Genomic DNA, 23,477 nt, shown 5'->3' on the forward strand with positions numbered 1-23,477 from the left:
AATAATCAAAAATCTTTCATTTTCTTAGACACATATGCTGGACCATTGTCTGTCTTTATTTGTGCAAGTATACTCATGATGACCATAACTTCTAATAAGTTTGCGATTACTGAATCAGCCTTTTATGATCTCAAGGCAGTTACTCATTGAAAACCTGAATAAGTGTCAATGGTGTGGTGCACATATTTTAACTTTCCAAATTCTGTAAAGTGGAACACAAGCATCTGCCAGATTTCATTCCTTTGAGTACCCTTTGGGTTACTCCCTGATGGTAGCGGTATTTGGTTATAGAAAGAGCAAGTAGGACATCTCTTTATAATCTCCTTCATTTGCTGCCATGTAATAGAAAACTCTTTTTTAAAACATTTTGCTACTGATGTGGTTTTTTTTATGAAATTTTGAGGCCTTCAGCACACTTCCAATCAATTATCAATCACTTTCTGCATTACCTTGTGCTAGAGGACCTAGCCAACCTGTATGGGATTGGATGTGGGTTATGAATATAGAACAAAGCCTATTCCTGAATATGTCTTGAACTTGAATGAATAATTAAGTCAATTCTGTATTATCTTGTATAAATTCAGTGGTTTTGATATGCAAGACCATTCTTTCTGCATATTGTGAACCAGTAACTATATTGAGAGATTCTTTAAAATCCCTTAATACCATGAGAATAGCATATAATCTTGCCTTCTGAACAGAATTATAAGGCTTTGTTCCACCTTACTTAACTCTTCTGATTTGTAAACTGCCTTTCCTGGTTTATTTACATCAGTATAAAATTACAGGCTCCAGTTATAACTGTGTCACACACAATTTGGGGAAGAATCCAAGTAGTTCTCTTTATAAGGTTAATTCAATCACTTTTGGGATAATTATTATTAATATCTCCAAAAAAGATTAGCACAAATTCTTTGTCATGGTTCCCTATCTTCCCATAATTTTTTTAACTTTATCAGTAGTAAAAGGCACTATAATTTCTGCTGAGTCTGTACCTGTTAGTTGACAAAGTCTCAATTTTCCTTTTATAATTAATTCAGAGACTTTTTCCACATAAGTTTGTAACATGAGGGCCGGCTTGTTGGGGTTTCCGTCCCGCCCGGTACCCCAACAGCCGGCAAATCCCAAAGAGAAATTACACACAGGACTCCATAAGGTTATAAACTGATTGGCCCATTTGGTCAGGCTACTTATTAGCTCTTATAACATATATTACCCCATTATCCTTATCTATTTTAGCCACATGGGCTCAGTACCTTTCTCAGTGTGACAGCTTACATGTTGCCTCTTCGGTGGTCTGTGCAGGAGTGGCTGAGGAAGCTCTGCTTCCAGAATGCTCCCAGTCTCTTTGCTCCACCCCTACTTCCTGTCTGGCTTTCCCGCCTATACTGCCTGCCTGGCCAATCAGCGTTTTATTAAAATACATGATTGACAGAATATAGATAATTCTCCCGCACCATTTCCCTCTTTTTTTTTTTTTAAACAAAGGCAAATACCCATAGTCCATTTGTTGGGAATGTGGGCATAGTATTTCAGGCTACTTCCTCCTGGTTGGGGGCGCTGATAATCTTATGGGGACCTAAAGAAAATTTAGAGTTATGATCAAGTCCTGACTGAAGTATCCTGTGAGTCTTGATCATCTCAGGCAGCAGTCTTGAACCTGTTCAAGAACTCAGACATCCGGATCATCTGTTCCTACCGGAGATTGCTCAGGTGGTCTCCCTTGGTCAAAGATGATTTTTCTTAACTCTGAATAAATCCAGAGCCTCTCATTTTCTGTGGAAACAAAAGCAAAATCTCTTCTCCAAAGTAACATACCTTTTGACTTCAATTTTGAAGCCAAGGTATTTTCAAAATACCTATCTTGGATTAATTCTGCAGCATTTATAAGCAAATATCTTTTAGCAGCTGTTGCTCCTTCCTCAGCATTCAAACAATTTAAAGAGAGCATAATAGCATACAGTATCAAGATTCTCTGTGTATTTTCCATCTTTACGTGGCTTTATTTTAACCTCTATTTTTTTTAATTTCTACTTTTAACTTTTGGCTTTTTGAGATAGGTTCTCTGTATATATCTTTGTCCTGGAATAACTCTGTAGACCAGGCTGTCCTTGAACTCACAGAGATTCTTCTGTCTCTGCCTCCCCAGTGCTGGGCTCAAAGGTGTATGCTACCACACCTTGAACTCACAGAGATCTGTCTGTCTCTGTCTCCCAGGCATTGGATTAAAGGCGTGTGCTACCACACCTTGAAGTCACAGAGGTCAATCTCTACCTCTGTCCCTTGAAGTTTCAGAGGTCAACGTACCTCTGCCTCCCAGGCATTGGGATTAAAGGTGTGTTCTACCACACCCAACTACTCTCTTTCTTCCCTTTTTACCCTAAGAACTTTAACCTTTAGCCTGTATATATTTTTAACACATAGTAAACCATTTAGAGGTTTTTTTCGTCTTTGAACCTCTCTTTACTATATCTCTCTCTCTTTTTTTTTTTTTTTTGACCACATGAGTCTAAAAACCATGGCTTTGACGGCTGGATCTAGGCCATTTCTTAGCTTTCCAGCCTCATGGCAGAGGTACTGCTGAAGCCATTTTTATTGCCACAACTCTGTGGCATTTCAAGGTCCCTGCTAGCAAGCAAGCTGCAGCATTCTGCTCACAGACCACACTCAGTCGGACTGCCTGCCTGAAAGAGTCAGAGATTGCCTTGGCAGGACAGCCCAGAAAGCCGGCATTTTAAAACAGCACAGCTTTTTTCCTGCTACTGCTGAAAACCCGAAAAGCATGCGTTCAGCTTTTCACCAACACCATTTAAGTGTTTCATGGCAGGACCTCTTAATGAGCTGCAAGGTTTTGCAGCTAAAGCTGAGTCAGGAAGCCTCTCTTAGATGAGAGTCTTGCTTGCCTCTAGCAAGCAGAGCAAACCCGAGAAATTGCTGCTACCAACAAAACATGCTTTACTCTATTCTTTCCCAAGCTTTCTCAGGCTTTCTGTGGATTCTGTTATCCACACGTTGGCGCCATATGTAACATGTGGGGCCGGCTTGTTGGGGTTTCCGTCCCGTCCGGTACCCCAACAGCCGGCAAATCCCAAAGAGAAATTACACACAGGACTCCATAAGGTTATAAACTGATTGGCCCATTTGGTCAGGCTACTTATTAGCTCTTATAACATATATTACCCCATTATCCTTATCTATTTTAGCCACATGGGCTCAGTACCTTTCTCAGTGTGACAGCTTACATGTTGCCTCTTCGGTGGTCTGTGCAGGAGTGGCTGAGGAAGCTCTGCTTCCAGAATGCTCCCAGTCTCTTTGCTCCACCCCTACTTCCTGTCTGGCTTTCCCGCCTATACTGCCTGCCTGGCCAATCAGCGTTTTATTAAAATACATGATTGACAGAATATAGATAATTCTCCCGCACCATAAGTTTTTAATTTTTTACTTGGCTTATGTGGTTAAAAAAATCCATTCTAAAATACTATCTTCCCTCTGCATTAAAATTCCTGTAGGGAAAATTTTGAAAGGCAATATGACTAGAATCCAATTAAGATTTAGATGCACCCTATCTACATGTGCCTCCTGTAATTTCTCTTCAACAACAATCAATTCTTTTTCCACTTCAGCTGTTAATTTTCTGAGACTATTTAAGTCTTTGTCATCATCTAAGGTTTTGTTTAAATGAATTATTAGATCAGGAGTTATCCCAACAGTTGGTCATAGACTGGAAATGTCTCCTAACAATCTTTGAAAGTCATTAAGAATCGCAATCAGTCTCTCCTAATTTGTGCCTTTTGTGTTCTAATTTTCTGTAAACCTATTTTGTAACCTAATTAATTGACAGACTCTCTTCTTTGTATTTTTTCAGGAGCAATTTGTAATCCCCATTTAGGTAAAACTTTCTTTGCTTCTTCAAACATTCTTTCTAAAATATCTGCATTTGAATCAGATAACAAAATGTCATCCATGTTATGGTAAATTATAGGAAATTGCTTACATATCATTTCCAATGGCTGACTTACAAAGAATTGGCACAGGGAGGGGCTACTGAGCATTCCCTGTGGGAGGATAGTCCATTGGTATTTCCTAGTAGGCTGAGAATTATTATAAGTAGGCACTGTGAAGGCAAATTTTTCTCTGTCCTTTTCTTGTAAAGGTATAGTGAAGAAATGATCTTTTAAATCAATAACTATGAGAGGCCATCTTTTGGGTATTAGAGAAGGCAGAGGCTTTCCAGATTGTAGAGGGCTCATAGGTTGAGTTACCTTGTTGACAGCTCTTAGATCTGTCACAGTTCTCCATTTTGCAGATTTCTTTTTAACAACAACAACAGGAGAATTCCAAGGACTGGTAGATTCTTCAATATAGTGAACATCTAGTTGCTCCTGTACCAGCTGCTCTAAAGCCTGCAGTTTGTCTTCTGTTAAAGGCCATTGCTTAACCCATATTGGTTTCTCAGTTGACCATTTTAAAGGCAAGGCTGTTAGTACCTCTGAAGGTTTGCTAGTTGCTTTGTGTTTTTGTACAGTCTGAAAGATAGGTGACCTTTGTTTATAATACCTTATAATATCCTTCCCAGAAACATAAGTTTTTGGGACTGCAGAAATGTTAATCTGGGTATCCCATTGCTGCAACAGATCACGACCCCATAAATTCACTGCAATATAGCTACATATGGCCTCAGCCTTCCTTTGTGTCCTTCTGGCCCTATGAATTCAACCCATCTTGTGCTTTGTTTCACTTGAGATAGGATTCCAATTCCTAGAAATTCAGATACCAAAATTCTGGAGTAATGATACTCATGTCTGCACCCATGTCTAGTAATCCCTCAATTACAATGTCATTTATACACACTCTTAGCTTTGGTCTTTGATCATTTATACCCAAAAGTCACACCCCAACCTGGTCCAGCCTCTTAAAGGCTACTGGCTGAAGGAGGTTCCCTATCACAGCTCAGGGTGATTTTCCAAGGTTTTCACCCTGGGTCAGGGTGTCAGGGCCTGCCAAGGGATTCCAGGAACTGCTGACAGACAGAATGTAGGTAGGCCACATCAGAAACCAGCTCTGCTAAGACAGAAACACTTAAAGGAGGGTAGGTAAGGTCCAGGCTTGGGCTAACCTGAGCTCAGAACATCTCAGTATTATTCAGGGTGGACATTCCACTGAAAATCCAGTGTCCTGTTAGGCCAGAGCAATGTAGTGAGTTCCTGAAGCCATTTCCTGAATCACTTGCACATTTTTACACCAATGAGATCACAGCCTCCCAATGCTAGCTCATATCTGTACTGTTGGTAGCTGGGGGGACACTGACTGGGAATTTTTGGAAATCTGTTCACATTCTTTTTTTTAAGAAGATAAAATATGTAACCCTTCAGGGCTGGCCTATAACTTGCTATATAGACCACGCTGGCTTCAAACTCACAAAGACCTGTTTCCTTCTGTCCTCCCAATGACAGGATTAAAGAAACATACCACACCTAGTCCCTGTCTACATTGTTTATGAAAGTTCTTACTGCAGAATAGTTTCAACTCTTCAGTTTCTCAGCTTGGAGCTTTCCTCCAGATGGAAGATTCCTTGAAGCCAGAGCAAGCAGCTATGACTATGCTGGGGAGCCAAAGTAGGATGTGGGCTGGGTGAACATTGACTCAATACAGGGGAAAAAATTCCAAATTTTTTATTATGCTAAAATGTACCTTCCTCTACCATTTCTGTTTTGTTTTTTGAAACAGGACATTGTGGAATATTAGTCGAAGCTGCATTACATTTGTTTATGCTGTGGAATACCTGTTGAATGATGCAAAGATATGTTGAATACTTTATGCTGCACTTGTGAACCCTGTGAAGCTGTGTTACTTTGCCTGTCTAAACCTCCTGATTGGTCTAGTAAGGAACTGAAAGGCCAATAGCTGGCAGGAGCAAGGGTAGGTGGGGCTAGCAGGCAGAAAGAATGAAATAGGAGAAGGGGAAGGAGAGAGGACGCCAGGGACCAGCCACCCAGGTACACAGTCAGCTATGGAGTAAGAAGTAAAGAAAGGCATAGTGACAAGTAAAAGCTCAGAGGCAAAAGGAAGACAGGATCACTTAAGAAAATCTGGTTAGAAATAAGCCAAACTCAGGCCAAGCATTCATAAGAAAGAATTTTAAAAACAACAACTACAACAGAGTTTCTCTGTGTAGCCCTGGCTGTCCTGGAACTAGGTCTTAGATCAGACTGGCCAAGAATTCACAGAAATCCACCTGCTTCTACCCTCTGAGTGCTGGGATTAAAGGCATGCACCACCACTGCCCAGATACTCGTTTTTGTTTCTTTTTTTTTTTAAAAAAAAAAAAAGCAAAAAACCACATCTCTTGAGTATGAACCTGATGGCATGAAGTCCACGTACAGTACTGTGCAGCTCTTCCTCCTCCAAAGCAGAAGCTCCACGCCCTCTCTTACCATCCTCTCCTCCAGTCCTGAAGCCACCATTTTGCTTTCCACCTGTGTGAACATGAACTCTCAAGCGACTGGAATGGTACAATACTGTCTCTTACGGCTGGTTTAGCACAAAGTTGTCCATGCTGTAACATGTATCAGGACCTTGTTCCTTCCTTTCTGCCATCTCCAACCCCTGTCTCAGAGAGAGGTGCAGACAGCAGGCACTCAGTATGCAAGGCCGTATATCCACCTATCCCATGAAAGAAATTTGAGTATCTCTCCCTAGAAAAGAGTCTGATAAGAAAGGCCTACCTAACTCTAATTTTTTCAAGCACTTAGATACATTGTCTTCTTGACAGATTTGTAAACGATACAACTCAAACCAATTAACTGATAAAGTTAACCAAATCAGGAAAATATAAGTAAATGTGGCACAATCTCAACACAAATGCAGATGGATTCACACTTCTTAAAAATAAACAAATGTGTGAAGCATTAATTATAATTTTTACAGCAGAACATCTTCTAATGTGTCATAAACTATCAAACAAGTGCAGTCAGAAGGTCAAGTGTAAGCACTGAAAATCTTATTTACAGGATCTATGTGGGTCAGGAACTAAGGGATGGGAATAAGAGCTCACTCTCAGACTGACACAGGGAAAGAAGTAGAAATTGCTCCTACCGGAAGTCATCAATTCCTTCTTCTGATCATGAGCAAAACTTACCTGTATGTGGTTAGGCACAGTGGGGCACACCTGTAATCCCAGCCCTCAGGAGACGGAGGCACAAGGGTTGCAAATTCCATACCGGTCAGAGACTTGCAATACGGCAGTATAGTTCTCTATGTGGCGAGACCAAGTCTCAAGAAAACAAATAACAGAAAAAGAACTGGCCGAGTCTTCTCCACCTGAAAGTGTGATTGACATGTGCCCACAGTTTTCGGTATTTGACTTGCAAAGAAGAACAGACTGAAAGCCATAACTGGGGAATCTAGCGATCAGAGTAAATGACAGCCTCTGCACTGTATGACTGGAACACTTGCTTGCAAGTGTTCCCCTAAGCAGACACTACGGTTGCCCAGAATTCATTAGATCGAATGATGATCAATCCTTCATATAGATTTCTGTTATTATAAAAATAATGTAACACAATGAAATTACAAAAAAGGGGGAATTGCCTTAGTTTGTAGTTTTAGAGAGCTCTGCCCATGACTGATCGGCCCCGCCCACTGCTTCTGGATCGTGGTGATGCAGCATCCCATAGTGAAGCCCAAAACAGAGCAGCAGTCAGAAAGTGAAAGGAAGAGGCTAGAGTCCTACAGTCCTGTTAGAACCTCGACTCAAATGATCTGAAAACTTCTCATTGGAGCCCACCTTTTTGGTTTTGTTTCGTTCATGCTTGTATGTGGTATGTATGCATGTATACATGAATGTTTATATGTGTGCGTGTTTGCATAGGTACGTGTGGAAACCTGAAGCTGACATCAGAGTCTTCCTCCACTGATCTCCAATTTGTTCACCCAGAGTTTCCAATATAGCTAGCTGGATAATCCTTCAATGCTATCTTTGCCTACCAAGACAGGCTGCCACAGCCATCAGGAAATAATAGTGTTGCTGGGGTCCTCATGCTTGCAAACCGACCACTGTAACCACTGAGCCATCCCTCCCACCTGTAGGTCCCACCTTTTAAAGGTTTCATAACTCTAGTAGTGCTGGCTTGAGGAACAAGCCTTCACCACTTGGAACCTTGGAGATACAACATCCAAGCCATGGCGTATCATTCCCCATCGCACTGCCCAATCCATATTAGATTTTATTGCAAGATTTTCCAAGCCGTTGTTAGACAAATGCTCACTGTGATTCCTCTAAGTAGAGTATATGGTAATTCCTAAACTTACTTCAGTCTAGAGCCCATAGTTCACAGGCCTTGTTGTGGTAGCATTGTCAGGCATGTATTTTGAGATAATAGATTAAAGCAATGACAATGAAAGAATTTGGAAACTGCCCATACAGTTTGATGTTGAAGCACCATGTATACATAGTTCAGGCATTGTAGAAGGGCAACTGGAGTTTAGATGCTGTGGTATTTTGAATGTAATCGGTTCCCATATTTCCATAGTCGCAAAAGGTCATAGGGAGTGGCACTCTTAGGAGGTATGGCTTTGTTGGAGTGGGTGTGGTCTTGTTGAAGAAAGTGTGTCACTGTGGGAGCAGGCTTTGAGGTTTCCTATGCTCAGGATACCACCGAGTGTGTCAGTCAACTTCCTGTTGCCTGCAAGATGTAGGACACTTGGCTATTTCTCCAGCATACGCCTGCCTGCTGCAGCTCCTCACACTGATGCACTGAACTTCTGAAACTGTAAGCGAGTCACCACAATTAAATGCTTCCTTTAGCTGGGTGATGGTGGTGCATGCCTTTAATCCAAGCACTTGGGAGGCAGAGGCAGGCAGATCCCTGTGAGTTCAGGTACAATCTGGTCTACAGAGTGAATTCCAGAACTGACTCCATAGCTACTGAGAAACTGTCTTGAAAACAAACAAACAAAACCAAATGTTTCCTTTATAAGAGTTGCTGTGGTCATGGTGTCTCTTCAGAGCAATAGAAATCCTAAGACAGACATGCAGATGTGTTTAGCCTGCTACCCACAGGCTACATGTACCCCAGGGCAACTATGAATGCTGCCTGGCACAGAATCATAAAACATTATAGGTTTGTGTATGTGAGAGTGCGTGCGTGTGTGTGTGTGTGTGTGCGCGCATGTGTGCATGCACGTGTGTGTGCTGGTTTTATTTGTAACTTGATTATGAGGATTTTGAATGTGACCTTTGCAGAAGACAATGTGGACTCACTAAAAGGCTGCCCATACCTAGGAGCCTACACTTCTGGCAAAGTGAACCGGTTTCAAGTCCTATTTCTCCCATCAAATAGCTGCATGTTAGGGGCTAATTATTTAATCCACTTCATCTCAGTTTTCTGTCTTCCTTAGTAAATTGCTCCAGGATTATGTGAGAGTATATCAAATTATAAGGATTGAAATCCAGCCAAAAGGCATATATTTTATGAATTTATGAGTTTATGAATGTGGAATTGTTAACTGGAAAACACAGTAGTTGCAATTGCAGAAGGCCAGTCACAGAACTGAGAGTCCAGCCAGGCTGACCTTATAATGTTCTCTCAAGGTCTGTGAAGAATTTTGATGGGATTTTGATGGGGATTGCATTGAATCTATAGATTGCCTTTGGTAGAATTGCCATTTTTTACTATGTTGATCCTACCAATCCAAGAGTATGGGAGATCTTTCCATTTTCTGGTATCCTCTTCAATTTCTTTCTTCAAAACCTTAAAGTTCTTGTCAAATAGATCTTTCACTTCCTTGGTTAGAGTTCCCCAAGATACTTTATGCTATTTGTGGCTATTATGAAAGGTGATGTTTCTCTGATTTTCCTTTCAGCTTCTTTATCCTTTGTGTATAGGAGGACTACTGATTTTTTTGAGTTGACCTTGTATCCTGCCACATCACTGAAGGTATTTATCAGCTGTAGGAGTTCTTTGGTAGAGTTTTTGGGTTCACTTATATACACTATCATATTATCTGCAAATAATAAAAGTTTGACTTCTTCCTTTCCAAATTGAATCCCCTTGATCTCCTTATGTTGTCTTATTGCTATTGCTAGAATTTCAAGCACTATGTTAAAGAGATATGGAGAGAGGGGACAGCTTTGTCTTGTTCCTGATTTTAGTGGAATGGCTTTGAGTTTCTCTCCATTTAATTTGATGTTAGCTGTCGGCTTGCTGTGTATTGCTTTTATTATATTTAGGTATGATCCTTGTATCCCTAATCTCTCCAATACCTTTATCATAAAGGGGTGTTGAATTTTGTCAAATGCTTTTCAGCATCTAATGAAATGATTATATGGTTTTTTTTCTTTCAGTTTATTTATATGATGGATTATATTGATAGATTTTTGTGTGTTGAATCAGCCCTGCATCTCTGGGTTGAAGCCTACTTGATCATAATGAATGACTTTCTTTTTAAATGTGTTCTTGGATTTGGTTTGCCAGTATTTTATTGAGAATTTTTGCATTGATGTTCATGAGTGAGATTGGTCTGTAATTTTCTTTCTTGGTTGAGTCTTTGTGTGGTTTTGGTATCAGGGTAACTGTAGATTCATAAAGAGTTTGGCAATGACTCTTCTGTTTCTATTATTTAGAACACATTGAGGAGTATAGGTATTAGCTCTTCTTGGAAGTTCTGGTAGAATTCTGCACTAAAACCATATGGCCCTGGTCTATATTTGGTTAGGAGGTTTTTGATGACAGCTTCTATTTCCTTGTGACTTATAGGTCTATCTAAATTGCTCACCTGGTCTTGATTTAATTTTGGTATATGGTATCTTTCTAAAAAAATGTCCATTTCTTTTACATTTTCCAATTTTGTGGAATACAGGTTTTTGTAGTAAAACCTAATGATTCTCTGAATTTCCTCAGTGTCTGTTGTTATGTCCCCTTTTCATTTCTGATTTTGTTAATTTGGGTGTTCTCTCTCTGCCTTTTGATTAGTTTGGATAAGAGTCTGTCAATCTTGTTGATTTTCTCATAGAACCAATTCTTTGTTTCATTGATTCTTTGAATTGTTTTCTGTGTTTCTATTTTGTTGATTTCAGCCCTCAGTCTGATTATTTCCAGTCTTCTACTCCTCCTGGATGAGTCTGCTTCTTTTTTTTCCTAGAGCTTTCAAGTGTGCTGTTAAGTCTCCAATGTATGCTTTCTCAGTTTTCTTTAATTGGGCACTTAGTGCTATGAACTTTCCTCTTAGCACTGCTTTCATAGTGTCCCATAGGTTTGGGTATGTTGTGTCTTCATTTTCGTTGAATTCAAGGAAGACTTTAATTTCTTTCTTTGCTTCTTCTTTGACCAGGGGTGGTTCATTAGTTGACTGTTCAGTTTCCATGAGTTTGTAGGCTTTCTGGGAGTAGTTTTGTTGTTAAATTCTAACTTTACTTGATGGTGATCCGATAAGACACAGGGTTGCTCCAAATTTTTTTGTATCTGTGGATGTTTGCTTTGTTACTGAGTATGTGATCAATTTTCGAGAAGGTTCTATGAGGTGTTGAGAAGAAGGTATATTCTTTCCTGTTTGGGTGGAATGTTCTATAGATGTCAGTTAAGTTCATTTGATTCATTACATCTTTTAGTTCTCTTATTTCTCTATTAAGTTTCTGTCTGGTTGATCTGCCCATTGGCAAGAAAGGAGTGTTGAAATCTCCTACTATTAGTGTGTGTAGTTTGATGTGTGATTGGAGTTTTAGTAATGTTTCTTTTACATATGTGGGTACTTTTATATTAGGGGCATAGATATTCAGGATTGAGACTTCATCTTGATTAATTGTTCCTGTTATGAGTATAAAGTGTCCTTCTCCATCTTTTCTGATTGATTTTAGTTTGAAATCAATTTTGTTAGATATTAGGATAGCCACACCTGCTTGTTCCTTAGGTCTGTTTAATTGGAAAACCTTTTCCCAACCCTTCTTGTGAGGCAGTGTCTGTCTTTGAGTTTGAGGTGTGTTTCTGTTAAACAGCAAAATGCTGGATCCTGTTTTTGTATCCATTCTCTAAACCTATGCCTTTTTATAGGTGAATTGAGTCCATTGATATTAAGCGATATTAATGACCAGTGGTTGTTAACTCTGGCTACTTTTTGGTGGTAGTGTTTGTGTGTTTCCCTTCTTTGAGTTGTGTTGGTAGAGGGTTATCAGATGTCTGTGCTATTATGGGTGTTGTTAGCTTCCTTGGGTTGAGGTTTTCCTTCTAGGACTTTCTGTAAGGCTCAGTTTGTAGATACATATTGTTTAAATCTGTTTTTGTCATAGAATATCTTGTTTTCTCCATCGATGGTGAAAGAAAGCTTTGCTGGATATAGTAGTCTAGGCTTGCATCCATGGTCTCTTAGTGTCTGCAGCACATCTATCCAAGACCTTCTGGCTTTCATGGTTTCCATTGAGAAGTCAGGTGTAATTCTGATAAGTTTACCTTTGTATGTTACTTGACCTTTTTTCCTTTGCAGCTCTTAAAATTCTTTCTTTATTCTGTATGTTTTGTGTTTTGATTATTATATGGTGAGGGGATTTTTTTTTGATCCAGTCTATTTTGTGTTCTGTAAGCTTCTTGTACCTTCATAGGGATATCCTTCTTTAGTTGGGAAAGTTTTCTTCCATAATTTTATTGAATATATTTTCTGGGCCTTTGAGCTTGACTTCTTCTCCTTCTTCTACCCCTATTATTCTTAGACTTGGTCTTTTCATGGTGTCCCAGATTTCCTGGATGTTTTGTGTTAAGAATTTATTGAATTTGATGTTTTCTTTGATCAATAAGTCTATTTCCTTTATAGTATCTTCAGCAGCTGAGGTTCTTTCTTCTATCTCTTGTATTCTGTTGGTTATACTTGTCTCTGTAGTTCCTGTTTGTTTACCCAGATTTTCCATATCCAGCCTTCCCTTGTTTTGTGTTTTCTTTATTACCTCCATTTCAGTGTTCAAGTCTTGAACTGTTTCCTTTATCTGTTTGATTGCTTTTTCTTGGTTTTCTTGGGTATCTTTGAGGGATTTATTTTACTTCTAACTTTTTGTTTTTCTTCTCTTCCATTTCTTTAAGGGAGTTTTTCACTTCCTGTTTAAGGGTCTCCATCATTTTCATAAGGTTACATTTAAAGTTGTTTTCTTCTACTTCTCCTGGGTTAGGATGTTCAAGTCTTCCTGTTGCGTGTTCACTGAATTCTGGCGTTACCATGTTGCTTTTCAGGATGTTAGAGGAATTCTTGCATTGGTGCCTACCCATTTCTTCCTTCAAATGTGGCCAGCAGGGTCTTGGCATCTTCGTCCAATCTTTGCTGTGGCTGACTGTGTACTTGGGGGATTTTCATGGTCTGCCCTCTCTTAAATCCCTTCAGCACTGGAGCAGGCTGTGTCTGAGGATTTCAAGGACCTCAAAGGCAAAAGGTGGGCTTGAGGGCAGGATGGGTTGGGGGAAGCCCAGCAGCAGGGACACTCCCAGTTGGCTGGCCAGAAAAGCTAGGGAGTTGTGGAGGCGCCCCTACGTTCTGGCCCACTGAGAGTGGGCTGTCCAGCTGTCCGGGCCCGTGGGCACTGACTCACCGCTCAGATTCCCTCAGCACTGATGCAGGCTGTGTTGGGGGTTCCAAGGACCTCACAGGCGAAAAGGCGGGCTTGGGGGCAGGGTGGGATGAGGTAAAGAACGTCCCACAGCAGAAACACACCCCGCTGGATGGCCAGAAAAGCTTAGGGAGTTGGGGGGGCCTGGATTCTGTCCCCCTAGGAAGGTCCCAGAGAGTGGTGCTTCTGGCTGTCCGACCCTATGGCCATCAACTCACCTCTCTGGTCCCCTCAGCATGGGAGCAGGCTGTGTTGGGGGTTCCAAGAACCTAGCGGAAAAGGTGGGCTTGGGGCAGGGTGGGATGGGAGAAAGAAGGCCCAGGCTGAACTTATAAAAATGTAGCATTTTGAAGGCTCTGCAGAGCTAAACCGCTGCCACCTCTAACTGGAAGGAAGTTTGCAGCTGGGTTGGGTGGGGGGAGGGGTCCTGAGGGGGATGAAAACAGGTGTCATCTGGCCCAGTGGCTGCTTCTAGAGGTGACCATGACAGAGACTGGCACGATGCTCTACGGAGCAGGAAACAAACAGCAAAAGTGTGGCTGTTGGTGGAAAAGTGAGCAAGGATGATTCATCCTCCCCATCACATATGTGCCTCCACACCAGCAACACACATACACGCAAATACCATCCCACATGCGTGCCTCCACACCAGCACACATGCAAACACCATCATCACACGTGTGCCCACACACACGCATACACATGCAAATACCATACACATAAGCAAAAAAGGATAGATTTGTACAGAAAAACAAACGCCTCATTGCTGGCACAGCGCAGAGCCTTTGATGCTTGGAAAACATCTGGTCTTTATTCTTCCTCTGAAACTGACCAGTCAGGCCTGTACATGGTGTGTATGTGCAGAATTTCTGTAAGTCAGAGTTAGATCAAGTGTCTGGAGTGACAAGAAATTCCACAAAACCAGCAAGGCAGGCTCAGCATTACATCTCACATGTAAAAGGTCTAAGATTGAGCTCTTTTGTTTTGTTTTTCAAGACAGGGTTTCTTTGTGTAGCCCTGGCTGTCCTAGAATTAGCTCTGTAGACCAGGCTGGCCTCAAACTCACAGAGAACCACCTGCCTCTGCCTCCTGAGTGCTGGGATTAAAGGTGTGCACCACCACTGCCCAGCTAAGATTGAACTCTCTATTTGCTTCTCTACTCTTCCCCAAATCTCATCCTCCCTCAGGCTTTGAAAGTATAAATCAAATCTGGTCATCTCCCTGAGCTCACTCCCCTGCCTTACTTCCTACTGTAGAGAGGACCCTGGCTGCTCACACCTGCCCACATTCCAGGCCTGCCTGTCGGCCCCCACCACCATCACCACCAACCCCACTTCCTACTGTAGAGAGGACCCTGGCTGCTTACACCTGCCAACATTCCGGACCACCACCGCCCCACCACACACACACACACACACACACACACACACACACACACACACACACACACACTGCTCCTTCTTGCTCACTTGGTTTCAGTCACACAAGGCCTCTTCTCTGTTCTTAACACCCCACAGTTCTTTCTCACCTTGGGTTCTGATGCTGTCCATCCTCTGTGCAGATTGCTGTGCCCCAGCTCTTAGTAAGGCCATTGTTTCTTAAGCCTTAGAACTCAAACCATCTCCAAGCTGGTGCAGTGGGCGTGTGTTCCCGAGTTTACAGACAGTCACTCTCTCTGCCAAGCCAGAAGCACAGTGTCTTTAAATTAATTATCCTTAAATGAGGCAACTCATAAATTAGACCTCATCACCCGGTCAACAATGGAATGTTTAAGCCCTTAATCTTTTAATATGGGGCACTGCAATACTGTCTTGACCTTGGCTTTCCTGCCTCAAACTCTCCCCCTTCAAATACTAAACTCTTCTGCCAATTTGTACAGTCATTTGTAAGTGGTGGCCTATGGCCAACTTGAAATTAGTAAAATCCAATGTCCTGTGTAGATAAAAATAATTATGAATTCTAATTCTAAATCTTATTCTTTCCCTAATGCCAACACCTTGAGCCACCTCTAATACAGAGAATCATAAGGTGCAAATATGCACTTGGGAGGCTGAGGCAGGAGGATCTCTGTGAATTCGAGGCCAGCCTGGTCTACAGAGCAAGTTGTAGGACAGTCATGGATACACAGAGAAACCCTGTCTCAAAAAGAAACATTGCACTTAATCATCATATATTCATCAGCTGATATTTGTCAAATGGTAAACTCTGTGCAAAGCAACGAAAACACAGATAACCCAGGCAGGTCCTATCCTGAGTAGTTCTATGTGTTAGGACACAGAGACATAGAGCAACAAACAAAATATAAAATGCTCAGTGCAAAGATGACTGTAAGCAGGGCATCTTGTGTGAGGAGAAGGAAGAGGGACCTACTTTGGACATGAGGCAGAGCGTTCCAGAGATGACAGGAGCCAGACATGAGAGAGACGGGAACTGTATGCACAGGACACGGAAAGAGTTCAGGTAGCTGGAGTGTAGCGTGTGCAGGGGGAAACACAGGGAATGAGCCTGCGGGGACCAACAGAGGCAAGAACCACGAAGAGGACAGGTATGAGCTGGGATTCTTCCCTGAGGGCAAAAGAAGCCATTGAAAGATTTTAACCAAAAGTAGTTTCAAAACTAAGTATAGTTGTGCACACCTTTAATCCCAGCACTCGGGAGGCAGAGGCAGATGGATCTCTGTGAGTTCAAGGCTAGCCTGGTCTACAAAATGGGGCTTTTAGGGCATCTAGGACTGTTAGAGAGACATTGTCTTAAAAAAGGAGGGGGGCTTTAAAAATAAAAATGGGCTGGAAAGATAGCTCAGTAGTTTAGAAAGTGTAATATTCATGTACAAGCCCTGAAGTTAGTTCTCAGCACCTATGCCCAGTGGCCCACAACTGCCTGTAACCCAGTTCCAGGGGATATGACAATTCTGGCCTCTAAGAACACCAGAATTCTCTCTCTCTCTCTCTCTCTCTCTCTCTCTCTCTCTCTCTCTCTCTCTCTCTCACACACACACACACACACACACACACTTGTATACATAAAAATAACAAAAAAATAATAAAGGCATTTACTGGTTGAGTTAGGAAACAAGCGTTGGGATGAAGTCTTTTAGTTGTTGGGGTGCTAGCATGCAGGGGTTTAGGCGTATGCAGAAGAAGAAGAGGGGGCGTGAAACGCTGGCACACTTCTGGCTTGGGAATGAGGTGGCGGATGCCATCATTCACTAAGATGAATGACCCTGGAAGACAAAGGGGTACATGGAAGAGAAGGAGCTAAGCTTTTGACATGTTGAGGTTGAGGAGCCAGCAAGGCAGAGATCAGAGGTCTAAGTCTAGGGACCAGGAGAAAGTTCTGCTCCTGAGACACACAGAGCCCATGAGCACAGTGGCAAGGGGAAGCAACTGCGGTAGGGAAGAGGTTCCTGAGGTCTGACTCTGGAGGGAGCTCACACTGGAGAGAGCAGTGTGGCCGGGAGAGGCATGGCAGACAGCCAGGTAACAGGATGTACAGAAAGGAGGCAGACACTACAATTAGTAAAACGGCGGGGAATCAAGACCTGCGATTGTATCAGATGCAAGGGGAGCAACGCGGGAGCAGGAGTGGAATTGGGGGGTTTTAGATAGTTGGGAAGACAGCATGTCACAGGCTGAGGAAGGGAAGATGGGAGTCAGCCTTTCACAGGAAGCTGCTACACTTTGGTTATGTTGGTAGTGTTTGGGAGAGGTGCACAGAAACTCATTGAGCACGGAGAAGTAAAAGCTTGAGTGTCAGAGAGATCAAGAGTAGATAAACATACGGAAGGAGAGTCAACCTGGGAGTAAGGGCTAGACTCAGCTAGCGGGAGCATGCGTAGTGCACTCTCTGGGGTCACCACATCACGGCAATGGTGTTTAACCAGGGGACACTGACTGGTGGGGTGCAAGGGGAACAACTTGATGAGACATTTAAGCGAGGCTATAAAAGAAAGACCAAGCACCCCAAGGCCAGGTACTGGAAGAGGATGGCTATACCTACCTACTTCCATTCAACGTGCTGCCTGAGCAGAGAGTTAACAAGCAGCCCATGGTGATGGTACTAGGATCACACAAGTCTCTGCAGCTAGCATGAGCTGGCTGGTGCCAATCCCAGAGCTAGTGAATCGGAGTTTAAGAAGGGTGGATATGAAGATCTGCATTGTCCCCTTGTCCTCAGAAGCAGTTCTCCAGCAACACTGAAAGTCAGTGGGCGGTAATGACGCGAACCAGAGGAAGTAGGTTTCTGGGAGGAGAAAGGTGTGTATGACCCTTCACAGGGGTCATAGAGCACGGGGCAAGGAAAAGATGACTGGATGGGCTAACATGCTCTCTGCACACACACACAACCTCCACCCGGTGTGTAAGAAGAGACAGACCAGACAGTGAATGGAGCATAACAAAAGTGACTGTAATTCTAGACTTGGGAGGCAGCAATGGCTGCCTAGGAAACTTGGGGCTCAGCGCGCCCAGGGTTTGGATAAATGGCAGCCTTGAAAGCATGGGAGTCAAATACCTTCTCCAGATGTTCTGTTCAGGAAAACAGAAGACGGACAGAGGTTAAAACGGAGTTAGAGGAGTTGGGAGGTGTTTCTTTAGTACTGGTAACACTTAAAGCTAATAATTAAGGTTGAAAGAAATAAGGCAGGTTAAAGATGCCAGAGGAGAGGCACACGCACATGCGTTTGCTTTCCGAGGGCCGAGTGTCAGCAATTGCTCCTGTCAGCCCCGCAGCACAGCAGTTACTTCCAGGCTACGATGTGGTGAGTCTTGAGAGCACCGTGGTAAGATGGAAGTCAGCCACAAGACACCACTACTGGTGCCATTTCATCCGACCCTGCATGTGAGCCCATTCATGAAATGGCCAAAACAGGCAAATGGACAGGGGCAGAAAGCAGGTTAGTGCTTGCCTAGGGCTAGGAGAAGGTGGGGGATTGGGGCTAACCTGGCAGATACAAGGGTTCCTTTATGAAGTCATGAAAAATGCTCTGAAATTGATGGTAAATGGGTGTGCACCATCATGAGCATTCAAAAGTTACTGTAAATTGTATGGGGGGGGGATGTGTGCTCAGATCTTTACAATTTTTTTCAATGAACAAAACGAAAAAGGGTCACACAACTTTGGGTACAATCATTGCAAACACTTGTTCCTAGAGCCCTGGGCCCTGTTTAGAGATCTGCCTTCCCTGAAGCCACCCGGGTGCACAGAGAGGCCACACTGTGTGAGAGTTACCACAGCCAAGACTGTAGCCCCTGGGTCTTTAAATCACCCCTGCCCTCTCAAGTCTTTTCTAAAGATGTCCCAAGCAAGGCGATCTGCACCACGCTGTCTAACCCCTGCCACCGAACCTGTGAGAACACAATGGTCTTCCCGTCCAGTTCTGTCTGTGAATTGCTAGCACTAATAGATAGCCATAGCCCCTCCCATGTTTTCCTCTCGGCTCCTCCTTAATCGCCCTGAATGTTAGGCTATCCAGCACCCCAGTCCCCAGGTCAGTCTATTCCTAAGTTCCTTCCCTGAGGCTGTAGAGCTTCAAACACCTTGCAAATGACCCCAATTTTCTGTCCTCAGACGGATCGGCCCTCTGCACAGCTGCTGACAATGGCAGGCAGGGTTTGGGAAGTGATGGACTTGTGTAGGGGGTTTCTTCAGTAGTGCTGAGCCAACTGAAAAGGTGGCTTCACGCCGACTCCGGCAGCCTGTCAGGCCCTTGACCTTCTGTAAAGTCACACAGCTGAAGCCAAGCATGGTGGTGTATATCTACAGCACTCGGAGCAAAGGCAAGAGGGTTGCTTCAGGACTGGGCTAGGTAGGGCTAGTGAGACCCTGGTTCTCACACACACACACACACACACACACACACACACACACACTCACACACACGGGCTAGTGAGACCCTGGTTCACACACACACACACACACACACACACACACACACATTCACTCACACACGGGCTAGTGAGACCCTGGTTCAAGGCAAGAGGTTTGCTTCGGGGCTGGGCTAGGCAGGGCTAGGCAGGGCTAGTGAGACCCTGGTTCTCACACACACACACACATACACACACACACACACACACACACACACTCACACACACGGGCTAGTGAGACCCTGGTTCACACACACACACACACACACACACACTCACACACGGGCTAGTGAGACCCTGGTTCAAGGCAAGAGGTTTGCTTCGGTGCTGGGCTAGGCAGGGCTAGGCGGGGCTAGTGAGACCCTGGTTTACACATACACACACACACACACACACACACACACTCACACACACGGGCTAGTGAGACCCTGGTTCACACACACACACACACACACACACACACACACACTCACACACGGGCTAGTGAGACCCTGGTTCAAGGCAAGAGGTTTGCTTCGGGGCTGGGCTAGGCAGGGCTAGGCGGGGCTAGTGAGACCCTGGTTTACACATACACACACACACACACACACACACACACACTCACACACACACACGGGCTAGTGAGACCCTGGTTCTCACACACACACACACACACACACACACACACACTCACACACACGGGCTAGTGAGACCCTGGTTCACACACACACACACACACACACACCAGAGTTGAGTTTAGCCAACTTTGTGAATTGGAGGGCAGGAAATGTAAGCAGACAGGAGAACAGGAGAAGAGGAAAATACATTTGAGATAGTTAAACATAGAACCCAGGATCAAGTTAATGAATTATGAGATGACTCGGGGGCCCAGGAGATAGAGGCCACGGTGACAAAGATTAAAGATGAAAACAGTATAGAAAGAAAGAGACATAGTCACTGGGGAATGCTGTGCTCAGGACCTAGAAAATGGATTTAGGATGCTGTTGAGGGGGCGGGGGCTCAACCAGAGTTACTATGAGTGCAGGCGGCTGACATCATTTTCTCCCACCTTGCCCAAATCAGCTTCAAGGACCACAGGCTCTTCATTCTCAAACTGGTAAAGGCATTAACAAAACCGGCCAAGCCCGGTTGGCACTCAAAGGCTGTGTGCAGCCCTTGACACAGTTAAGTTCCTTCTTTGCGGCTTCTTTAGACATCCGAACTCTCCCCAGGCACCAGGTAGATAGAGGGGTGTGACTAGCGCCCCTGAAGCCGCTTACTATAGCCCTCGGAGGGGTTTCAACAGGATCGCAGGACCAAACATTATCTCTTTCTCATAACACACTCAAACCAAACGCTTTCACACAGATGTTTTCACCGCGTCGTTGTTCATTGGCGAATTCTGACAGAAGCCTCTAGGAGTCTGGGAATATACTTAATGCCATTTAATTTTACATCTAAAATGCTTAAAATAGTGAACTTTACGTAACGTATATTTTACTACCACGAAGTTATGAAAAATAGAGTAATAATACAAGGTTCCCACCCACAGAGCTCCTTATGAGTTCTGTCTTGACAACAGAAGAGAAGTTGGAAACGTTGCACACAAAACACGCGTGGAATCCACCTCCTCTGGCCAACACTCTCCCTGAACAGCATAGCAGTGTACTCACGATAGTGTGGCCGGGAGCTCTGTCTCTGGCAGATGCTATGCACTGCCACAGGTCAGGTTGCAGGTCCCTAAGCTAACACTTGAAGTAAAGCTTCTACTGAATGTTCATTACTTTTGCTACGTTGTGAACCAAACTCTCCTAGGCAGCGCATTATAAGAAGTTGTAAATGGATATCGCGGCGCACAGCTTTAATCCCAACATTCCACAGGCAGAGGCAGGTGGATCTTGGGAGCCTGAGGCCAGTCTAGTCTACAAAGTGAGTTTCAGACCAGACAGGACTACATAGAGAGTAGTCCTGTCTACTTTTGAAGAAGTAGTCTTCTTCAAAAAAGAAGAAAAGAAAAACAAAAGGGCTGGAGAGATGGCTCAGAGGTTAAGAGCACTGACTGCTCTTCCAAAGGTCCTGAGTTCAATTCCCAGCAACCTCATGGTGGCTCACAACCATCTGTAAGGAGATCTGGTGCCCTCTTCGGGCTTGCAGGCATACATGGAGGTTGAACACTGTGTACATAATAAATAAATCTTTTTTTAAAAAAAAAACAAGGAGAGAAAAAGAGAAAAACAAGACATAAAGAAAGACAGGAAAGTAATAGTAATAGTGTGGCCACCTAACTCTTCCCTGATTACCTCACCAAGTTCTTCACACTGACGGCAGGAAAAAATGATTACTTTAGCTGCAGCAAGGAAAACCAAGGCAACTTATCTTTAAAAATCATTAAAAATAAACAGAAGAATAGATATTGAAATGTAGACTATTATTTAGTCTTCCAAAAGACTGGAAAGTGTAGTATAAACCGCAGCGTGGACAGGCCTTGAAAACACTAAGATTCCACCTGCAGGAAGCAGAGTTCAATCTCAGCCATCACAGCGTGCAGTGTGGCTCAGAGGCTGAGGGGGTGGGGGTGGGGCAAGCAGATGCAGAGGTAGAGCTGGGGTAGAAGTGTTCTGGAAATGGGCAGCGGTGATGGGATCACAGTGTAAATACATGCCACTGAATGTATGCATGCTTAAAAATGTGTACAACAGTAGATTCTATGTAGGATGTATTTTACTTCACAAAAGTATGAAAAATAGGATAGCATTCCTAATAGAACTGCAGTCAGGAAAACTGTACCTCCACAAGAAACAATCGTGAGTCTAGGATGATTTGGGAAAGACACCAGGCTAGGAGGGAGGCTGTCTTGAGCACTCTCCCATGGGTCAGGGTGGAGTGAGCATTCAGGGATCACTGCCCCTGCTGGCTGCCGCAGGGACTGTACTTTAGACAGCCCTGCTCTACTACAGTAACAGCCTCTGCTAGGCATGGGAATTGCTTCTAGCCAACCATTCATGTTCCCTTTAGGCGCACACTATTGAGCCTGCTCCACCGCAGCCCAGACCCAGAAGGTTCAGTGGCTTTTGTTTGTTTTCAGACAGAATCTCATGTCATAGCTCTGGCTGTCCTGGAACTCATGCAGACCAGGATGAATAAGAATTCACAGAGATCCACCTGCCTCTGCCTCCCAAGTGCTGGGATTAAAGGGGTGCACCACCATGCCTGACTCTAGAAGATATTCATTACATAGCTATGGAATGCAGAGGAAAGTTTAAATTATTTATAAAATGAAGAACAGATTTTTCTTGCAAGTATTGTACGTGAATGGAAGGAAATGCTATTCAAAAGTGGTGACACAGACTAGAGAGATAGCTCAGTGGTTAAGAGCAATGGTTGCTCTTCCAGAGGTCCTGAGTTCAATTTCCAGCAGCCACATGGTGGCTCACAACCATCTACAACAGGATCTGATGCTCTCTTCTGGCATCAGTGGAAACAAAGCACTCATACCTAAAAATAATACATAAATCAATAAATTTAGCTGGTGGTAGTGAAGCACCCCTTTAATCCCAGCACTCAAAGGCAAAGGCAGTCAGATCTCTGTGAGTTCAAGGCCAGTCTGGTCTACAGAATGAGTTCCAGAACAGCCAGGGCTGCACAGAGAGACCCTGCCTCAAAAAACCATAGATAAATAGAAAGATAAATGGATGGATTAGATAGACAGACAGACAGACAGGCAGGCAGACAGACAGACAGACAGCAGGTGTCTACACAGAAAGGTTACAGAATAGGGTTTAGCATACCCCTAGGAGTCTTGGCTTACTTAGTGTGACCCACTTTCCCAGGAAGCTCCAATTTCCCTTTCTGTTCTTAGTTACCTTGGAAAGAATGTTAAGGGTGGGGGTGGGGTGGGAATGTCCATCGAGTTCAGAGCTTACAAAGTGTAAGGAGGAATATGGGATACTGGGTTTATTTGGGATAGAAAATGGTAGGAAAAGGAAAAAAAAGTTATTTGCTCGGTTTTTGTTTTTCTTTCTGGCTCTGTCCCTCTAGAAGACAACATCTGG

The sequence above is a fragment of the Myodes glareolus genome, chromosome 12 (assembly GCF_982192425.1).
Source record: "Myodes glareolus chromosome 12, mMyoGla1.1, whole genome shotgun sequence".
Classification (NCBI taxonomy): Eukaryota; Metazoa; Chordata; class Mammalia; order Rodentia; family Cricetidae; genus Myodes; species Myodes glareolus.